The following is a 22,925-nucleotide window of genomic DNA, read 5'->3' as shown; positions in this document are numbered from 1 at the left end:
CTGCTAGCTCTGGCCGTGGTGTTTAATCTTAAATCAGATGATTAAGGTCTTGAACTGAAATCAACATTTTGAAAGGGAGTTGCCTTTAGTTCTTTTGTTCACAGGCTCTGTGGGATGTGTAAACGAGCCTCTCCAGAGAGTGAATACAACTCCAGGCAAAATGGAGGTTGTAGAAAGAGAGACGCTTGTTTCTAGGTCTGTTTGGAATTATCTTTAATTTCCTATAAGATGCTGAGCCTCAGCTGGACATGCACAATATATTGTATGGAATTATTTGGATGTATATTTGATGTTTTTCTTCTGTTTTGAAGAAAGTTCTGCAAGTTAAGCTTGAATCAAGCTTATGAGTCTGGACAATGCTTTATTCCAAAAGGAGTCAATTTTTATGCATCCAGTCACTTCAATCTGCTCAGTATTAATATCTGCAACAAGATGGACCAGTGATATGACTCAGTAAAAAGAAGCTTCCTCTGTCGCTAAACCATAGCTGTCAATTTACAGATTCGAAAATAAGGGACCAGCAGCCTCAAAAATAAGGGACCAGCAGCCAAAATAAGGGATTTTAGTCAACCAGCTCCCGAGCCAAAGGCAGAAAGCCCAGCCAGCCCAGCAGCCAAACGAAGACTCAAGTGGGGGTTCACACAGCACAGCAAACCGGCAAAGGGGGTGCAGCAAGGAAAACCACTGTCACCTCTCTGCTGGGAAGCGCTGAGCAAAGGCGAGTCCCCAGGCAACGCGGCCGATTTGATCGGCACAAGGCATGCAAGCTCCAACCCCCAGTCATTTTTAGACTCCTTATTGGGTGAGCAATGCAGCCAAGCAACACAGCTGGAGCCTCCCTCTTCCCTGGTGGGCAGGGAGGGAGAGGAGCTGCTTCCTTTGAAACCTGGGACATCATCAACAAGGGACAGCAGCGGGACATGGTGCTGGGATAAGGGAGTTTCCCTCCAAATAAGGGATGGTTGACAGCTATGTGCTAAACGACTGAAGCGGGGTTCTAATTGTGCAGTTAGAAGCCTCCACATGATCAGGAACCCTGTGTTATCGGGCTTCCTGTTCTCTACAAGGCTTCTAACTGCATTTAGCTAACAGTAGTTAGAAGGCCCCTTAAGGTAAAGGTAAAGGGACCCCTGACCATTAGGTCCAGTCGTGGCTGACTCTGGGATTGCAGCGCTCATCTTGCTCTATAGGCCGAGGGAGCTGGCTTGACTAAGCCGCTTCTGGCGAACCAGAGCAGCACATAGAAATGCTGTTTACCTTCCTGCCGGCGTGGTACCTATTTATCTACTTGCACTTTGATGTGCTTTCGAACTGCTAGGTTGGCAGAAGCTGGGAACGAGCAATGGGAGCTCACCCCGTCGTGGGGATTCGAACCGCCGACCTTCTGATTGGCAACTCCTAGGCTCTGTGGCTTAACCCACAGCACCACCCGCGTCCCTAGGAGGCCCCTTAAGACCTTTCAAATGCTGTGGGGTGGAGGGACATGCCTAGTGTAGGGTGGGAGATGTTGGGCGTGGGGACAGCAAACATGTACTAGGTCCTCAACACACTGTTAACCCTTGTGTGATGGGGGTGTGATAATAGTAAATAGGAAGCGCAGTATGCAAAAATGCCAGGTGTGTATTTGCTTAAGAATGGTAGAAGAGTCATGCTGAATCAGGGCTGTGGCCCATGTAGTCCATTCTCACAGTGGTGCACCAGGTGCTCAGAGGAAGCCTATAAGCAGGTTCTGAGTGCGACAGCTTTCTCCCCCTTTGTGTTTCCCAGAAGCAATCCAATTCTAACAGTGGACGGAGAACATAGCGGTTGTGTCTAGCAGGCAGGGCTCCTTTTATTCTCTTATAAGAATTATAAGGCACTGTGTTCATTGAAACTGGTTCAGAAATAATGAATACATTTGAGGTGATTGTTTTGGTGTGCGAATACATCTGAGGAATTTGACGGATGAATGGTTTGTAATGTCAAAACTGAATACAATAAATAGGAATGTTTTCTTTGCTGGTATATGTAGAATGTGACCGTTATCCTCGAGTAAAAATAAAATTAAAAAAAATGTTCTCACCCCCCTCTCCCACATTTTCAAACCAATGTTATGACGGATGGATGGCCAAACGTACAAATAAAACTCATAAAGTGATAAAGATGATGAGTGATGATTGCCGACTGCTCTGTAATTAAGGAGATCACAGGAGATTGCTAAAACTAGTGCATTACCAACTGGCGAATTAATATTATACGCTGAAACATGCCACATGGGAAGAGTTGGCTATGCTAATATTGTATTAAAGCGATTGCCACTGGCAAATATTTCACTGGAGAGAATTCAAAACAAAGCTTCAACTCCAGGCAAAATGGCTTAATGCATGACATGCAGTTTCCGAACAGAAATCATTAAAAGACGAGAAAAGCATCTTTGCATCTTTGCTATTACTAGTGCTGAACAGCAACTGTGCATCATGTACAGGTACATCTCAGGTCCAATATGACTCTCCATGGGGCTGCTCAGAAACGTCATCTGGCTCAAAGAGATGCAGCCCAATTGCTCACCAGGGCTGGTTATAGGGAGCAAACAACTAACTCCCTTATTAGAACAGCTGTACTGGCTACAAGTTTGTTTCTGCTCACAATTCAAAGTGCTGATTAAGATCTACAAAGCCCTACACGACTTACGGCCAAGCTATTTGAAAACTGTGGATGAAGTTTCATGGGGGCTGTAGGGGTGTGGAGAACTGAACTGAAGTTTGGAAAAAGGGGAAACAGAGAGAAACCAAAAAAGGCAGAATTACTCATCCTTCTGCTGACCTTGATCTGTTCACTGTAATTTAAGCGGGGAGTTCTTGGAACGCTCCATAGGCAAAACAAAATCAGGATGAGGGAATCAACAGAACGAAAAACAGTGTACAAACGGTCATGGTATTAATTGTTTCATAAGCAGCCTACAAAATATGAAATACAGATTTTTCTTTTTGTGGCACACAAAAAACTGCCTGGTTTTATCAAAAGAAATCAGTCCCGCAGCCTTGGAATTAGCTAGAATTTGAAGAAAGTGGAGTTCAGTTCTACCGAAATATTTGTTTGCTTGCTTGACAAGATTCATATACCCAGTGCTTTTTTTACTAAAAAAATGTTTAGGGGTAGTCATTTTGACTCAAGAGAATGACCATTTTATAAATACAATAAATGGACAGAGATTCACAAAAAATTAGGCGTATGTGGACTCCTGCATCCCCCAGAAAAAAGCACTGCATGTATATTTAATTTTGCCACTTAATTGGCAAAAAAACATGTATTACATTTAGCAACATATAACATACATTTAAAATTACTGGTAATATGAAACATTTTAAAAATGAATTAATATAACATTTATTAAAAGGCAAACAAAATAAGCTAGTTTAAAACAAATATACACAATAAAATTATACTTAAAAATCTTGGGTTAAAATTATATGTCTGGGTAGGATTGCCTAAACAAAAAAGTTTTCTAGGTGGTGGAAACAATACAGTGAAGTCATTGTATATTCTGAATATAAGCAGCTGTGTTCTGGTTTTTTTCTTTTCTGAATGCTACACACTAGCAGAAAAACATAACCTCTAATCTCTCTCATCTAAACCTCACTCTAGGGATGGCTCTCTGTAACTGTCAACCTTCAGAAATACGTTTGTAAGAGTAAAAATATATATGACCACTATCATTTTCACAAATAAAAACAAAAGGATGCAGAAAACAAAGCATAATAAAAAATAAGGCAAGAGTTGTTCTTTTTTAAAAAGCTCTTTATCAGTGGTATAGAAATATTATTTTTTAGTGTTGTTACTGCAGGTTGACTTCTGGGTCTGGTTCCGACTGAAAGACAAGATGCAGACAGCGGCGTAGCGTGAGTTGTCAGCACCCGGGGCAACGCAAGTAATTTGCGCCCCCTAACCCGGGGCAAGGCACGTAATTTGCACCCCCCTAACCCCTAACCTGCGAGTTGCCGCTGGCGCTGCCGCCCAAACGCCGCCGCTTGCCCAGAGGAGGAGGGGGGCAGGGAGGCGAGGAAAATGCAACGCCCCAGCAGCTGCAGCAGCAGCGGCGGAGGCGGGGCTGTGAGGAGGGGCTGCCTGGCGGGACCGGACGAGCGCTGAGAGCCGCTGCCTGCCGGACGCCTTCAGCCCGGGTGCGCGCACAGCTCGTCGGTTCCGCGAGACATGCGGCTCTGCTACAGCCTGCGCCCGAGGCTCTTCGGCGACTCCGGAGGCAGCGAGCGCGCCCCCCCCAGATGTTGCACCCGGTGCGGCCTGCCCCCCTGGCACCCCCCACGCTACGCCACTGGATGCAGAAACCTCACCACTACCATCTTGCCGTCTAAGATGGGGACCAAAGTACAGCCGTACCTCTGCTTACGTATCCCTCTGGATATGTAAATTTTGGGATGCGACCGCGGCAAACCCGGAAGTATTTTTCCGGGTTTTGCTGCATGCGCACGCACAGGGACAGTCCTCCAGTTGTGAATTCCTCGGGACACGGCTGGACCTCCGGAACGGATCCCATTTGCAACCAGAGGTACCACTGTACTGAGCATGTGGTTCACAAGCCTATTTAAGAAGAATTTGGCAATACAGTGGTACCTCAGGTTAAGTACTTAATTCGTCCCGGAGGTCCGTTCTTATCCTGAAACTGTTCTTAACCTGAAGCACCACTTTAGCTAATGGGGCCTTCTACTGCCGCCGCACCACTGGAGCACGGTTTCTGTTCTCATCCTGAATCAAAGTTCTTAACCTGAGGCACTACTTCCGGGTTAGCGGAGTCTGTAACCTGAAGCGTATGTAACCTGAAGCGTATGTAACCCGAAGTACCACTGTACAAGTAAGCAGCTTCTTTGTTGTTGTTTTCTTGCTGTTGCTGTTTTTATTTCTTTGTTGTTGTTGTTATTGTTGTTGCTACTGCTGTCACTATCAAAGCTATACAGTGGTTATATGCCAAGATGGCTTTTCAGCGGCTTACAACTGTAAAATCAATTATAAAATCCACACTGTTTGTGAGTTAAGATACACAATAGCAATTCCATCGGAACATAAACATCCTACAATAAAATATACAATAGAACAGTTCAAAAGCATGACAATTAAAGCAGTTTTTTTAAAAAAATTGCGAAAACAGTAAACTGACTTGTGTGACACAAACTGTGGGGGACTCAAGTAATTGAACCAGCAATCTGATATGCACTGAATAGGGCTTATTTCGGATTAGATGTGTGTAGGATTGCTTTGTGAGGCCCTTGGAAAAAAACTGGATTAATAAAATACATCAACTTCTACCCTTCCTTTCCATTTTTGTAACTTACGTAGTATTAGAGCCAACTCATTAGCCCTCATCATACAACTCATGTAAAGAGAGGCAGTGACTTGAGGGGGGATGTGGGGCCATGTTTCTTGCCCCACCATCATGGGACATAACTTCTCTCCAGTCCTGCCCCCTACTGTCCACCCATGCCCCATGTGGTGCCTTTTCATGTTTTACCGCTTCACACAGAAGTTCCCCCCAGATTCTCAAATCCTGGCTCCAGGATCAGGAGAGGCCTCTTGCAAAGAGGTGAATGCGCAGAGCTCAAAATGTCACACAAGACAGCTCTGTGCAGTGGGAACAGGGCTGGGCGGAGGTCGTGCAGCATGTGGAGGAACCTCAAGACTCTTTCCGCTTCAGCTCTGTATCTCTGATACAATCTGAATCCCAGAGAAGCATCGAAGCTATCCATCAGATGCAGCCAATATTCTTGCCAAGTAGAGGCCCCTTCATACATTACTCATGAGCAAATCTGGCACTGAGAAAACCTCAGCCAATTATGCCTCCCCAACGACTCTCGCTGTAAATGATTCACATATTGCTTGTCATATTCACATTCAAAACATCTTATGCAAACAGACCTGCAAGAACAATTGATCATTCCAGGGTTGGCATACCTTCAAGAAGCCATGTTTCATGCCAAGCTACACACAATGATAATTGCATGAAGGCAATTGATGTGCTTTATATATCTATATAAATTGTGAAGAGAGGGGTTGATTGTTAAGCCACTCTGGGTATTGTAGCTCTTGGGACAAAACGTAAGAAGAACCCTGCTGGATCAAAGCAGTGGTCCATCTATTCCAGCATCCTGTTCTCACACTGGGCTATCAGATTGCTCAGGAAGCCCATAGGCTGGGCTCTGCCACCACCTACTGTTGGTCCTCCCCGCATTCTACCTCACCAGTCACGAATGACACCTGCCACCACAGGGAGTAGGCAGGAAGGCTTAGCCTCAGTCGCAGCATGAATGCAATTAATGTCATTCATTTGCCCCAGCCATTCTGGGTGGCTTCCAACACATATAAAAACATAATACAGTGGTACCTCGGGTTAAGAACTTAATTTGTTCTGGAGGTCCGTTCTTAACCTGAAACTGTTCTTAACCTGAAGCACCACTTTAGCTAATGGGGCCTACCGCTGTCACCGCATGATTTCTGTTCTCACCCTGAAGCAAAGTTCTTAACCCGAGGTACTATTTCTGGGTTAGCGGCGTCTATAACCTGAAGCATTTGTAACCCGAGGTACCGCTGTAAAACATTACACTATACAGGGCTGCCTTCGGATGTCTTCTAAAGGTTATGTAGTTACTCATCTCCTTGACATCTGATGGGAGGGTGTTCCACAGGGTGGGTGCCACTACCAAGAAGGCCCTCTAATTAATCTCGTGTACTCTCCTTTCCCTGTGAACGCTCACAGATGCACATTTATGGCTGAAGCAGCTTTGCCCAGGAGTTTTCTGCTGAGCAAGAAGAGAAGTGATGTGCAAGAACATTTTTCTTTTTCCTTTGGGTAACTGACAACAAGGAGAGAATGTGGGGTAATTGGTGTTCTAAGCAAATCCCTTTTATCGTAATTTCCCCAAGCTTTGAGCATTGGAGAGTCAGTCCAAGCACTTGCTGACAAGATGTTCTCCGGTTTATTAGGGTTCCTTCCCAGGAGGGTTGGATTCAATTATGTGACTCGGAAATTTCCCAAGAGAGCTTCAGTGTTATACCAGCAGGGTTAACATTCAGCTTTTCTTCTTCAGGTTACAGATGTCTTGGTTTTCCAAACTTTTAATCTGCCCTAACACATTTAATCTGCCCTAACACATTTAAATGCACTAGACGGAAATGACATTTCAACTATTCTGCTGGTTTTACCTCCTCATCTCATCCTTAGAGAACAAGATATCTAAAACTCCATTTCACCTTTTTTTTTTGTACAATTCACTTCTAAAATATTGTGTGAATGGCTTTATATGTATAACTCTCAGATAAGCCTATAAATCTGTAAGTAGCTGCTGCAAGAATATTGCAGTTAACAGATCTTGTTTGGGCTCAACTTGTGTATATTTGTAGACACACAATAGGCACAATTTAATCAAATGAGTACTCATTAATGGTTCTTTGTCATCCTGGCAAAAAGTGACAAGTGGGGTGCTGTAGGGTTCTGGGGCTGTTGTTCAACGTCTTTATAAATGACTTGGATGAAGGAATTGAGGGGATGCTTATCAAATTTGCAGACACTAAATTGGGAGGGGTAGCTAATGCCGCAGAAGACATAATTGTGATTCAGAATAACCTTAACAGATTGGAGAACTGAGCCCAAACTAACAAAATGACAATTGTAAGGTTCTGCACCTAGTCAGAAAGAACCAGCTGCACAAAGATAAGATGGGGAACACCTAGTGTCAGGGAACTGACATCAGAGCTAGAAGCGGAGGGAAGGCTCTCAAATGATGCTGGAGAAGGGCCCAGCAGGGAGAGAGGCAGCTCAGCAGATGGGGAAGCAATTCAGCGCAACACCAGGCATAAAGGGGGGCAGATGGGGGAATCGGCGAGAGGGCTCCTAGACTCTTCACCGGACACCAGCGGGGAGAGCACGGGTCCTCCGCTACCCACGCCCTAACTGCGCAGAAGACTTCTGAGCAGAGAGAGTAGAAGGAGACTGGGTGTCAAACAACTTTTATGTTGGAAAAGGTTTAAGAAACGCCCACTGACGGATTCTGCTAGCGACTGAGGCAGCCACGAAGTGAAGGGCTGTCCAGACTGAAAGGTTTAACAAGGCAACACAGCCAGGAGTGGCGGCAACTTACGCACGAGCAACCCATATTCATTACACCTAGCTTACTAGTAGGACATTTGAAAAGGATCTAGGAGTCTTAGTGGACCACAAGCTTAACAAGAGTCAACAACATGCAGCAGCAAAAAAGCCTAATGCTATTCTAGACTGCATCAACAGAAGTATAGGGTCCAGATCAAGGAAAATCATAGTAGCACTCTATTAATAATAAATAATAATAATAATAAATTTTATTTATACCCTGCCCTCCCTGGCCAGAGCCAGGCTCAGGGCAGCTAACACCAGTAAAATTACAGTGAAAACTTAATAGGAAAGAAAAAAACAACCCAATTTAAAATACAGGTTATGATGCAATTTAAAATGCAGCCTCATTTTAAACGTAGCCCATAAATCAAAACCATAAGGGGAGGGAAACATAATGGTCAGACTGAGTCCAAACCAAAGGCCCAGTCTTGCAGGCCCTGCAGAAAGATGTCAAGTCCCGCAGGACCCTGGTCTCTTGTGAAAGAGCGTTCCAGCAGGTCGGGGCCAGTACTGAAAAGGCCCTGGCCCTAGTTGAGACCAATCTAACCACCTTGCGACTTGGGACCTCCAAAGTGTTGTCATTCCGCCTTGGGCAGACCACAGCTGGAATACTGTGTTCAGTTCTGGGCACCACAGTGTAAGAAGAATATTGATATGCTGGAACGTGTGCAGAGGAGGAGACCAAGATGATCAGGCATCTGGAAACCAAGCCTTATGAGGAATGGTTGAAGGAGCTGGGAATATTTAGTCGGAAAAGAGGAGACTGAGAGGAGATAGGCCATCTTCAAATATCTCAAGTGCTGTCACATGGAAGAGGGAGCAAGCTTGTTTTCTCCCTGCTCTGGATGGCTTCAAGTTATGAGAAAGGAGATTCCAGCTAAACATCAGGAATAACTTTTTGACAGTAAGAGCTGTTAGTGACAGTGGAATGGTCTTCCTTAGGAGGTTGTGGACTCTCCTTCATTGGTTTTAAAGCAGAGGTTGGGGGGGCATGTGTTGTGGATGCTTTAGCTGAGATTCCTGCATTGCAGGTGATTGGACTTAGATGACCCTTGGGATCCATCCCAACTCTACAATTCCGTGATTCTGTGAAATGTAAGCACGACTACATCCCATTGATTTCAATGGAGAGAGTCAAGTACATGCATAAATCTCTCAGCAGAAATCAATAGAGCAAGTCTCATTTGCCTTTGGCTGGATCACGCTCAACAAATGTGTGCATTTCTAGCTATCCAAATGGTTTTCTGGAAATGCTTTTGTAATTTTAGGGTGCTTCCAGATTGGGTGGGTTGGGGTGGAGTCGTATCACAAACAGGTTGTAAAGACCCAATTATTCTGTGTGCACATTTGGCGTATCAGCTTCTACACCCCACCCCATGCTTGTCTTGGATATTCATTGCTATTCCACTGCTTTGATGGAATATACCATAGGGCAGAGATTGATATAGGGGCAGGAGAGGGGACGTTGTGTGTGTCCTTCCCTGCAATCATTCCTCCAGCTATCTATTTTGGTACCTGTGCAAGAGCACCATTAGAAAAGTGTACAAAAGCAGATGTTACCATACTTTTTTCAACAGTGTTATACAATGGGCACAGTGGCAGTTTGGGGGGATATTTGGGGAAGCAAATAGGCTAGATTGAATGTTTCCTACCCAGACTCCCTAAGCAAGTCAATGGCCTCCTCACTTCAACTGGATCTAGGAACACCTGCTTTAGCTAAGGTTTCTGTCTTGATTTTCAACCAGTGACACTTTTGCTCAATTTCCAGACTGTGCTTTTGATCGGAATGACATGCTCTCAGCAGCTGGCATGTTTAATGACATCACCAGGATGTTTAGTGACATCACCAGGATGTTTAATGACATCGCCAGATTCCCCTAGGTCTCAGGTTTGGGGCCCTGAAATCTCTGGATTTGGGATTCTCCTGACTCTAGTTGTTAGAGGGGAAAGGAAATGCTTAACATGGTTCTTATTTTACTTTGCTTCCTTAAAGGCTGATTGGTGTGTGTGTATGTGTGTGTGTGTGTGTGTGTGTGTGTATATATATATATATATATATATATATATATATATGCTTTCGTAGATTTTCACGGGTATAGGAATGCAGGTTTTGGTGTCTTCGGGTGTCTTCCCGTGTAAGAGTTGGGGTGTCTAGGCGACGTTTCGACGAGGTCTCACTCGTCATCTTCAGGCTGGTGCTTTCGGCTTCTTGTTACTGGAACAGAGCAGGATCTCAGTGTTTGAGTTCCTATAAATACTGTTGGGGGGGTGTGGTGTATAGCCTCCAACGTTCTGGGCAGAGAGGAAGTTCCCAGGTTAGTGTGCCTTTTCTTCTTTTGTTCATTAATTACTTGAGGGATATCTTGAGTGATTTCTTGAGTGATATTCTGAGTACCACTTAGGAGGGTCATTAGGTGTGGATTAGTTGCTAAAGCTTTCGTGTCTTGACCTCTTGAGCTTGTGAAGAGTTTTTCTGAGAAGATGGCTGTACTGCAAATAGTTGTGCTCTGGCTTGGCTTCGTGTATAGGGGCGGGCTGTGGTTTTGTGCCCTGTGCCAGCCAGATCTGTGTAGGGATTGCAGGGGGGTGCAGCATCCGGAGGTGCCACTATGGTTTGGCTACTGGATGGTGTCTGTAATTTATCTGTGGAGAGGGTCTGGGTTTGGGTCTGGTGTGGTTGATTGGAGATGGCGTTCTGTGTGCCTCTGGTTCTGGTGTCGGTTTTTGTGGGGAGGGCTAATTTCCAGATGTCTGGCAGGCGGGACGTGTCGTCACGCTTGTTCATGTTGTGAGGGTGTTTCTCTATCTCGATGGCTTCCATGATTATTCTCTTGTGGTGATGTTCCATGTTAAAGAGCAATTTGGAATCTGCAAAATTAATTTCGTGTCCTGTTTCTTTCATGTGTTGGTAAAGAGAGGAAGTTTTTTCTTCTTTTTTGACGGCATTCTTGTGTTCTGCGATACGTGCATTTATTCGTCTGTTTGTTTGTCCAATGTACGTGGCTGGGCAGACTTTGCAGGGTATTTCATAGACCCCTTGGTTTTCTAACTGGATTTTATCTTTGGGGTTTCTGAGGATATTGGCTATTTTTTGGTTGGTGCAAAAGGCTGTTTTGATATTGTGTTTATGGAGGATTTTGCTAATTTTATCTGTAGTGCCCTTGATATAAGGAAGGAGGGCCATGCCATTGTTTTCTTCTGTGTCTTGGTTTTTGGGGGGTGTTTCTTTTTGGATTAGCTTCGTAACCCTGTTTTGCTGGTATCCGTTGGCGATTAACACATTTGAGAGATTCTGTAACTCAGTTGTCAAGTGGTCTTTGTCAGCCAGGCGTTTGGTTCTGGAGATGAGAGTCTTGGCTACGGAGTTTATTTGTGCAGGGTGGTGGTGTGATTGTGCATGTAAGTAGCGGTTGGTGTGTGTTTTTTTCCGGTAGATAGTGTGTCCTAGGGAGCCATCAGGTTTTTTGTAGATTAGGACGTCAAGGAAGGGAAGTTGGTTGTTGGCTTCTATTTCCATAGTGAATTGTATTTTGGGGTGTAGGCTGTTGAGATGTGTGAGGAAGCTATCTAGTTTTTCCTTCCCGTGTGGCCAAATTACAAAGGTGTCGTCAACATATCTGAGCCAAAGTTTGGGTTTGTGTTCTGACTTGTCTAAAGCATTGGTTTCAAAGTGTTCCATGTACAGATTTGCGATGACCGGAGAGAGGGGTGATCCCATAGGTGCTCCTTCTATCTGTTTGTATCTTTGTCCATTGTGGATGAAGTACGTGTTGGTTAGGCAGTGGTTGGTCAGGTCCAGGATGTATTCGGGGGGATTGTATTTGTTTTGAATGGCTGTCAAGGCTTCATTAATGGGCACTTGTGTGAAGAGAGATACAACATCGAAGCTCACAAGTAGGTCATCGGGATGTAGGTTTTGCTTCTTTATTGTTTCTATGAACTGGAAGGAGTTTGTAACGTGTGAAGCGATAGATTCTGCATAGGGCTGAAGTTGCTTAGCGAGAAATTTAGCGAGATTTAGTCGAAGCTAGCCTAACCAAAATCAACCCAGATGAAGCCAATAAAATCAGACTTGAAGTCACCAACATCCTCTGCTCCAGCAAACCACCCAGAAGCAATTTACACAAAGAAGAACGGAAAGCACTCACCAACCTGAGGAAAGACAACAACATAATCATTCTCCCAGCAGACAAAGGTAATGCCACTGTTGTGATGAACACATCGGACTACCAAGCAAAACTATCAAATCTACTCCAAGACCCTACCTACCAACCTATAAAAACAGATCCCACCACCTATCTGGAAAAAAACCACCAAATCCAAAATAAAAGCCTCTCCTATCAGTGAAGAAATCCAGCTAAGAATCATCCCCAGAGAAAAATCATCCAGATGCCCCAAACTCTACGGTCTCCCCAAGATACACAAAGAAGGAACACCACTCAGACCAATAGTCAGCTCCATAGGCTCACCTCTACAAAATCTCGCTAAATTTCTCGCTAAGCAACTTCAGCCCTATGCAGAATCTATCGCTTCACACGTTACAAACTCCTTCCAGTTCATAGAAACAATAAAGAAGCAAAACCTACATCCCGATGACCTACTTGTGAGCTTCGATGTTGTATCTCTCTTCACACAAGTGCCCATTAATGAAGCCTTGACAGCCATTCAAAACAAATACAATCCCCCCGAATACATCCTGGACCTGACCAACCACTGCCTAACCAACACGTACTTCATCCACAATGGACAAAGATACAAACAGATAGAAGGAGCACCTATGGGATCACCCCTCTCTCCGGTCATCACAAATCTGTACATGGAACACTTTGAAACCAATGCTTTAGACAAGTCAGAACACAAACCCAAACTTTGGCTCAGATATGTTGACGACACCTTTGTAATTTGGCCACACGGGAAGGAAAAACTAGATAGCTTCCTCACACATCTCAACAGCCTACACCCCAAAATACAATTCACTATGGAAATAGAAGCCAACAACCAACTTCCCTTCCTTGACGTCCTAATCTACAAAAAACCTGATGGCTCCCTAGGACACACTATCTACCGGAAAAAAACACACACCAACCGCTACTTACATGCACAATCACACCACCACCCTGCACAAATAAACTCCGTAGCCAAGACTCTCATCTCCAGAACCAAACGCCTGGCTGACAAAGACCACTTGACAACTGAGCTACAGAATCTCTCAAATGTGTTAATCGCCAACGGATACCAGCAAAACAGGGTTACGAAGCTAATCCAAAAAGAAACACCCCCCAAAAACCAAGACACAGAAGAAAACAATGGCATGGCCCTCCTTCCTTATATCAAGGGCACTACAGATAAAATTAGCAAAATCCTCCATAAACACAATATCAAAACAGCCTTTTGCACCAACCAAAAAATAGCCAATATCCTCAGAAACCCCAAAGATAAAATCCAGTTAGAAAACCAAGGGGTCTATGAAATACCCTGCAAAGTCTGCCCAGCCACGTACATTGGACAAACAAACAGACGAATAAATGCACGTATCGCAGAACACAAGAATGCCGTCAAAAAAGAAGAAAAAACTTCCTCTCTTTACCAACACATGGAAGAAACAGGACACGAAATTAATTTTGCAGATTCCAAATTGCTCTTTAACATGGAACATCACCACAAGAGAATAATCATGGAAGCCATCGAGATAGAGAAACACCCTCACAACATGAACAAGCGTGACGACACGTCCCGCCTGCCAGACATCTGGAAATTAGCCCTCCCCACAAAAACCGACACCAGAACCAGAGGCACACAGAACGCCATCTCCAATCAACCACACCAGACCCAAACCCAGACCCTCTCCACAGATAAATTACAGACACCATCCAGTAGCCAAACCATAGTGGCACCTCCGGATGCTGCACCCCCCTGCAATCCCTACACAGATCTGGCTGGCACAGGGCACAAAACCACAGCCCGCCCCTATACACGAAGCCAAGCCAGAGCACAACTATTTGCAGTACAGCCATCTTCTCAGAAAAACTCTTCACAAGCTCAAGAGGTCAAGACACGAAAGCTTTAGCAACTAATCCACACCTAATGACCCTCCTAAGTGGTACTCAGAATATCACTCAAGAAATCACTCAAGATATCCCTCAAGTAATTAATGAACAAAAGAAGAAAAGGCACACTAACCTGGGAACTTCCTCTCTGCCCAGAACGTTGGAGGCTATACACCACACCCCCCCAACAGTATTTATAGGAACTCAAACACTGAGATCCTGCTCTGTTCCAGTAACAAGAAGCCGAAAGCACCAGCCTGAAGATGACGAGTGAGACCTCGTCGAAACGTCGCCTAGACACCCCAACTCTTACACGGGAAGACACCCGAAGACACCAAAACCTGCATATATATATATATATATATATATATATATATATATATATATATTTATTTATCCTGGTCTTCCACTAAGGAGCTCAGGGTGGCTGAACAAAGTTTGCCCCATCACCGCCAACCAATACCCTGGTAGGCTGTTTGTATGTTAGGCTGAAAGAGAAAAGACCAGCCCAAGGTCATACAGTGAGCTTCATGGCTGAGTGGGGGTTAGATAAATCTCCTCTAAATAGATTTCCTTCTGAATACCTATCTAAATATCTATCATCATTCAGTTAGTCAAGGAAGTAAATGAAGCAGCCCTTGATCAAAAGATAGGCATGAGGGTTAGGACAACTCCTGCACACTGGATGTAAGGAAGCTGACATTATGCTGGTAGATGCAGAAGCAGGAGGGTATAATGGTTAGAGTGTTGGACTTAAAGCAGAAAGGCCTAAATTCAGATGAGGGGACTCTGGGACAGTCATTCTTTCAGCTTCGTCTATGTTTGAGGGCTAGCATGATGCTTAAAAGAAACCATGTACACCAGCCGTACCTACTAAAAAATGCAATAAACAGAAATTTCTGACTAACAAGGAGGCATTGGGCATTAGAATTTACATTTCAAAGTTACAGAGTCTGTTCACAAGGGACTCCTGCTTTCCTGTGTATAATGAAGCATTTGTTTTTGTTTGCTTTCAATCTGCCTCCAAGCCATCTATTTTGTTTACCTTTATGGATAATGGGCACTGAAGGCATTCTTGGCAAAGTCCTGGGTGTTCTCCTAGATGCAGCTCCAATCATCTCAATGAGATACCATTTTAATAGGTCTTCAGGGGGAGGGAATTAAGAGTGAGGCATCCCTTTGCAGGACTGTGTTTTGTTTTGTTCCAGGGTTAATTCTTCTTTCTGTAGTATTGCTTCTCACCGCCAGGTCAAATGATCCATTACTGACCTTTAGGACACGGCTTAGGAGTATTTCATTATGCACCAAAAAAATAATATGCCAAATAATAGCATTATGCTCAGTGTTCCTTTGCAGATGATAATCCCTTGAGTAACCTAGCTCATATAAACAGCTCTAGCAGAAATGTACATAAGGCTAGGTATGCATAAATACGAATTTGGGCAGAAACATTGTGTAGGTCTCAGAATAAAACAAACTCAAATGATGTAGAATCGTGTTGCTGCTCAGCAAAGGTTAGTGAAGTAGAAAATAAACAAGGATTCAGCATTATTCCTCCTCTTCTGTGTGAGCGGATTCTGGTTTTGAAAAGTGGAGTGTTGATGTGTATCTTGTCCTTGCTATGTATACTATTTCATACATGCCTTCCTGCAAAATGTGAAATAGATAAAATCAGCTGTTATGATTTAGGGGTATATATCAAGAACATTTGGCTTCCAATTTTAAGAATCTTCTCCAGGAAATACTATTCCACAGTTCAATAGCTTCTATTAACAGAAATCCTGCAATATCTCTGTGGGTTGTGATTTTTGTGTGGTTCCTTTCAGAAGAATATAATAATAGACATAGCTGTACAAGATAGAAATCAAGGTTGGTGGTTTTTGGTGGGTTTTGTGTGTGTGTGTTTTTTTTGACAGACAGCATGGACACTGGGGAATGAGGAAGCATATGAATGTTTCTATGGAAAATAGGCTGCCTGCCTGATCCCTTGCTTATGTTAAGGTAAAGGAACCCTGGACAGTTAAGTCCAGTCAAAGGACTTTGCTGACTTGCTGACTCCTGTACTAGGACATTCTGAAATCAGCTGGACTTCAGGAATCTCTGTGTTATTTTTAATTTATTTTTGCACTGTAGGCAAGATCTGCATTTGTACTTCAGGTTATTATCTCAAACGTATGAATGACTTGCAGATTCCATTGGACAGATTCCATTGGCTTAATGCCTAGGCCGAAGCTTTGGGTTTTGAAATAACGAGACAAATTTCCCAAAGTTCTTCTGTTAAATTACATCTCCTCTAAAGAGATTTGCTTCTGAATGCCAAGACATCACTGCATTTCAGCTACTAACATCAGTTATTTCTTTCTTTCTTGCGGATTAATCAAATAGGAGGGAACAATGTGTGAGCTCTCTAGAGATACAAATGGCTGGATGAGAATTTTGAATAGCACCTTGACCCCTTTATTCATAGGGATGCTTTGAGTGTAGGAAAGTGTAGGAACGCTAATGTGTAAATGGGGTTCCCATGATTTCAAGTTATCTCCATCCCACTCTTATTTTCTAGCTAAAGGCCTGCTATATTTGGCAGGTGCATGAGAAAACAAGGTGGAGACATACTGAGGAATGTGCTTTATATGATGTCATACTATTTGTCTGGAAAAAGGAGAGGCGGGAACTCCAGTTCCTTGAAGAAAGATTTATTTCAAGCCTGATGGACTTCATATCCATCTTGGACCACTGTTACCTAGTCAGACAGTTTATCCCTGCTTAGGAGACATTGGTGACAACTGGCTTTCAATAGGCATAACTGGATGATGGATTGGTGTTTGAAGCCTAAAAAGATGTTATGAAGAAATTATTTCTGAAACATCAAGGGGGAAAATGTCCCAAATCCCAGCAAGGTTAAAATTCCAACCCTTGTCCTTCCTCATACAGTGGTGCCCCGCAAGACGAATGCCTCACAGGACGGAAAACCCGCTAGACGAAAGGGTTTTCCGTTTTTGAGCTGCTTCGCAAGACAAATTTCCCTATGGGCTTGCTTCGCAAGACGAAAACGTCTTGCGAGTGTTCCGTTTTTTCTGCTTCCCCCCCTTTTTCTAAGCTGCTAAGCCGCTAATAGCCTTTTAGCCGCTAAGCCTTTAATAGCCGCTAATCCGCTAAACCGCTAATAGCGCTAATCCGCTAAGCTGCTAATAGGGTTGCTTCGCAAGATGAAAAAACCGCTAGACGAAGAGACTCGCGGAACGGATAATTTTCATCTTGCGAGGCACCACTGTACTAGATTAACCAGTAGAGAACAAACAAGAGGTTTATTACGTGATAGGTTCCTATGTATTAATGATTAAATCTGTGGGTTAAAAGAATATATATAGACAGAGATTTGTTTAAGTTGGTTACCATTTTGTTATATTTGACATTTATAGGACTGTTGGAGCTCTGCTGGAAAGGGTCAGATCTGCCCTGAAATAAATTCATGAGTACAGAATAGAATTTACACAACTATCTGCTTAAAATCATTGATTTTTTAATGTTTTCTTGACTTAAAAAAAATAATCTTTCATGACTTCCCACACAGTCAATGCTTTTTTAAATATAAATTTTTATTAAAGTTTTCAAATATACATTTCCACCATTAAATATTGATCATTGTAATAATACATTCATCGACTTCCCTTCTTCCCCTTCCATGGTTCTTTTTCTTTTCACATAATATCTGCATACTCTGATAAAACCATTTAATTTAATTTCCCCCCTAATCATATTTCTTTATTGTACATTATATGGTTGAATTTACATTAATCCTGTTTTCACTTGTTCACTGTTATTTTCCAAAAATTTCACACAGAAAAATCCACTCTTCTTTATATACTTGCTCTCTTATTCCATTGGTCAGGCCTGCTAACCCTTCATATTCTTTCATTTTAAGTTGTGATTCTTCCTTCTTAGGGACCTCTCTGACCCTCCATTTTTGGGCTAACAAAGTCCGAGCTGCTGTAGTTGCATACATTAAAAAAACCCTAAAACCCATGTGGGCAATGTTGGCAGATGGAAAGTCTTCAAAATGGTGCTTAAAGACATCAATACAATACAAATCTTTATTGCGGTCACAGACCAGCATTTAAAATCTAAAAAGCCCGTTAGAAAGCTAAAAGGTATTAAAACACAAGGTGAATATAAAAGTCTATAAGAATTTAAAAGAATAAGGGCCAGGAACATTGGGTGGGTGTGGAAGAGCACAAAAGGTTGATCGATAAAGGCTTCAACTATCATTACAGAGCACTCTGATATGTTCATTAAAACTGATTTGTGGCCCAGGTCATCAAATATCACGGAATATCAGCTGCTGTCTCCAGAAGTGGCCTGTCCCATTTTTCTCCTTGAGGTAAAACAAGAAGGTGGAGTTATGAATGCTGTGTGCCACCCACTTGCCCTTGCCTGCCCTTGCCTGCCCTTGCCTCCACCTCAGCCTTGCTTATTGGGGTTCTCAGGCTGTGGGTTCTGCTGAGCTCCTGTGAGAGCTGTCTCACTTACCAGTACAGTGGTGCCTCGCAAGACGAAAAGAATCCGTTCTGTGATTCTCTTTGTCTAGCGGTTTTTTCGTCTTGCGAAGCAAGCCCATTGACGGATTAGTGGATTAGCGCTATTAGCGCTATTAGCGGCTTTTAGCGGCTTATCTGCTGATCGGATCAGCTGATAAGCGGCTTAGCGGCTTAGAAAAAGGGGGGAGGGGAAAAAACCAGCAGGAACTCGCAAGACATTGTTGTCTTGCGAAGCAAGCCCATAGGAAATTCATTTTGGGAAGCACCTCCAAAACGGAAAACTCTTTCGTCTAGCGAGTTTTCCATCTTGCGAGGCATTCGTCTTGCAGGGCACCACTGTATCTTGGGAAGGTTGTGTGGGGCCTCTGCACAATCTAGCAGGCCTCTTGCAAGATCTCATGGGGCTCTTGTGAGATTTTGCTGCAGCCACATCTCCTTCTTTCTCCAGCCCATGAAGGTGCCCCTTGGATTCTGCCACCTGAGGCAGCTGCCTCTCTCTAATTCATGGCCGGCCGGGTGCTGGCTGTGCCACTAAATAATTCTCCTAAGTGATGTGAAATTTCTGGAACTCTTTTTCCTGGAATGATTGACACCTTAGCCTGTGTTCCCTGGGTTGTTTGAATATGGTGACTCAGTGACTTTATCAGAAACTTTAAGGAGATAGACAAACTGTAGTCCTAGGCTTTAAATCATCTTTGGCTTTACTTTTATTTTTTTCCAGAGAACAAATTCCCCCCCGAAACAAAGAACAGTCTGCTCTCGTACCTAGTAAATAAGCATAGCATGACAGCTCTAGTTTAAGCTTTGTCAGAATGCAGCTAGGAAAGAAGGTGGTTGAGTGCTAAATCAATACTGCTTTTGCCTAGCCAGTAATCATAAGACAGAGTGAAACATTAGATATCCTTTTCAGGGCCAGGCAGAATGAATGCTGCACACCATCTACTCTTGAGTCAGCACTTAAGGCACATACAGAATGATGACATAAGGTTCAAAAAACATTGACATCCCCTGAACCTAGTTAATTTTGCTGCATCTTGGTTTATTTAAATTGTTAGGATTAGAATTCGGTCAGGTAAAAAATAGGTCAGTATACAAATGAAAGGAGAACTTGGAGCTGTGCCCAATATGGATGGGCAAATCTGCCCATTTTTTTCCTTTTAGTTTCTCATTTTTCCCCAATCTTAATTTTGGCTCTCTGGATCTCCACATCAATTTACTTTTTTAAAAAAAAGTGCTCATGAAAATTCACCAGCATTTTAGCAAGAATTTCTGCAGACAAGCCTGTTTCCATGCAATTTTGCCTAACATACACATTTTTGCATAGTGTTTCCCCCTAACACAATGCATTTCTGTATGTTATTTTCACTAATATATACATTTTATGCGCTTTCCCCTTGTATATGCATTTTGGAACACAATACCTGGCTGGAAAACTGCGACGGGAAATTCAGTGAAGTGCAAAATTCAAAGGACGGCTGTGTTTTGGTTTGCCTGTTGTTTAGGAAAACGTGAAATAGGTAAGTTAGTGTTTAAATATGAACTAATTTGAATTTTGCCTCCATCCCTATGCCTGAGTATCATTATTATCAAAAACGTTTTCACAAACCTTTTATTAAATTCAGGCCATCCACCAAAGTTCTCCAATGGCTGACAGGCAATACTGTATTTCCTGATTGCTTTATGTAAGTCCTTTTGGCAACGCATTCACATTTCTAATGTTATTAAGGACCACAAAGGACAGCATCTTGTTGTGTGTTTCCAGGAGCCGCTCTGCTTTCAGCCAGAACTCAGGATACATATTTTGAGATAACAGGCAGAACACACCAATGTGAGAAATAAAAGGTTTGGAGCACAATACACAGTGGGTTTTTTGTTTGGTTTTTCCCCTTTACTTTATCTAGCATATGGTGCAGAAAACAGCAGTGAAATAAAACTCATCCCAATTGTGTCTGGGAACACCTTTTCATGTCTTCCCAGTAGTTTCAGTGTGTTAAAGCAATGTTATAGCAACATCATTTCCTTTAACAATTCCCCCCAAATATATTTCCAAAAGGCAGTTTTCAGAAATGAAAAACGGATAGTCGAAAGCTGGGCAAAAGGAAGGAAGGCATGAATTGTTTTGTGTTTTTTCCCCAGCAGTCAATACATGTTTTACTAGGATGGCTGAGTCAAAAGTTCTCAGAAGCCATTTCTGTCAGAGAATGCCTTAAGATTTTCATTTTTCTCACCCCTGCCTTCCCCAGCAAAAGAGGCTATTTTACAGTGTTTTATCTGAATATTCTACCTTATCCGTGTGTGGTGGCAGTGGCAGCATTTATTACCCTGGAATCTGGGACACTGTCGAAAATGCAAGATGGTGGTCAGATTGGATTCATTTATTTGTGTCTAGTCATCGGACCATCATGAAACAAACGTTTCTCAAGGTAACCTTAATAACAGTTCTCTCAGACCCAAATAAAATAACATTGTTGTTTAGTCATGTCCGACTCTTCGTGACCCCATGGACCAGAGCACACCAGGCACTTCTGTCTTCCACTGCCTCCTGCAGTTTGGTCAAACACATGCTGGTAGCTTCGAGAACACTGTCCAACCATCTCGTCCTCTGTCGTCCCCTTCTCCTTGTGCCCTCCATCTTTCCCAACATCAGGGTCTTTTCCAGGGAGTCTTCTCTTCTCATGAGGTGGCCAAAGTATTGGAGTTTCAGCTTCACGATCCGTCCTTCCAATGAGCACTCAGGGCTGATTTCCTTCAGAATGGATAGGTTTGATCTTCTTGCAGTCCTTGGGACTCTCAAGAGTCTCCTCCAGCACCATAATTCAAAAGCATCAATTCTTCGGCGATCAGCCTTCTTTATGGTCCAGCTCTCACTTCCATACATCACTACTGGGAAAACCATGGCTTTAACTATATGGACCTTTCTTGGCAAGGTGATGTCTCTGCTTTTTAAGATGCTGTCTAGGTTTGTCATTGCTTTTTTCTCAAGAAGATACTTTAAAAAATCACAGTCCAATTTTCCCTGACAAATCAGAACAATCACAACCCTTTTCAAGAGTTTTGCTCCCCTTTTAACAAACGTAAACATGAAATTAATTTACATGAATCTGAATGAAATTATATAAAATCTAAATGGATGAGAACACGAAACAGACCTGAATCTCCCTGATAAGTCACAGTATTCTCTCTGCAGAAATGCCCTGTCTTAACAGTTACTGTAGATTCAAAATGTGTCATCTTGTCTACACAGTTTATAGAGCACAAACTCATTGCCAGATGACTCACTAAAAATTGTCAGGGTGCCAACCAGTAGCTACTACCGCATGGTGGGGCAGCAACACTCATCTGATCTCTGGTAGATTGCATCACTGCTCTGCTTTCCAGATCATTGAAGTCTCATCTCCCTCCATTCTGTATACACCATTTATAGAAGACACTTTTACCGAAAGCTATAAACACACTGCTGACTCATCTACGTATTGATAAAGTTCAAGAATGCTGAGAACATCTTCCATTCAAACTCCATTTTTGGGTTAAGTCCATATCAAACTACTGGACTAAACCATATATAAACCATATATTAAATGTAAGCACAAGTAAACACATATCAGACACATTTACTGTTATGCCCTTTAAATGTTACCATACTTTCATAATTTCCTTTTAAATAGGTGTAGCTTTGAAGCTTCGGTTTTGTTTTTAGGAAAGAGATACTCCCCCCCCTCAAATTACTTAAAGGTAAAGGTAAAGGGACCCCTGACCATTAGGTCCAGTCGTGGCCGACTCTGGGGTTGCGGCGCTCATCTCGCTTTATTGGCCGAGGGAGCCAGCGTCCAGCTTCCGGGTCATGTGGCCAGCATGACTAAGCCGCTTCTGGCGAACCAGATCAGCACACGGAAACGCTGTTTACCTTCCCGCTGGAGCGGTACCTATTTATCTACTTGCACTTTGAGGTGCTTTCGAACTGCTAGGTTGGCAGGAGCAGGGACCGAGCAACGGGAGCTCACCCCGTCGTGGGGATTCGAACCACCAGCCTTCTGATCGGCAAGTCCTAGGCTCTGTGGTTTAACCCACAGCGCCAACCGCATTACTTGCCTATAAAATCAAACAGTAATCAGCATCCTTTGAAATCTGTTTCAACCATTAAATTGTGGTATTTATATGAAGCTATAGGGAATCCCACCTTAATCCTGTGGAAATTTTGGTTTAGCA

This window comes from Podarcis bocagei, assembly GCF_964188305.1.
Source record: "Podarcis bocagei genome assembly, chromosome: 12".
Taxonomy (NCBI): Eukaryota; Metazoa; Chordata; class Lepidosauria; order Squamata; family Lacertidae; genus Podarcis; species Podarcis bocagei.
The sequence above is the reverse complement of the archived record's forward strand: the minus strand, read 5'-3'. Positions refer to the sequence as shown.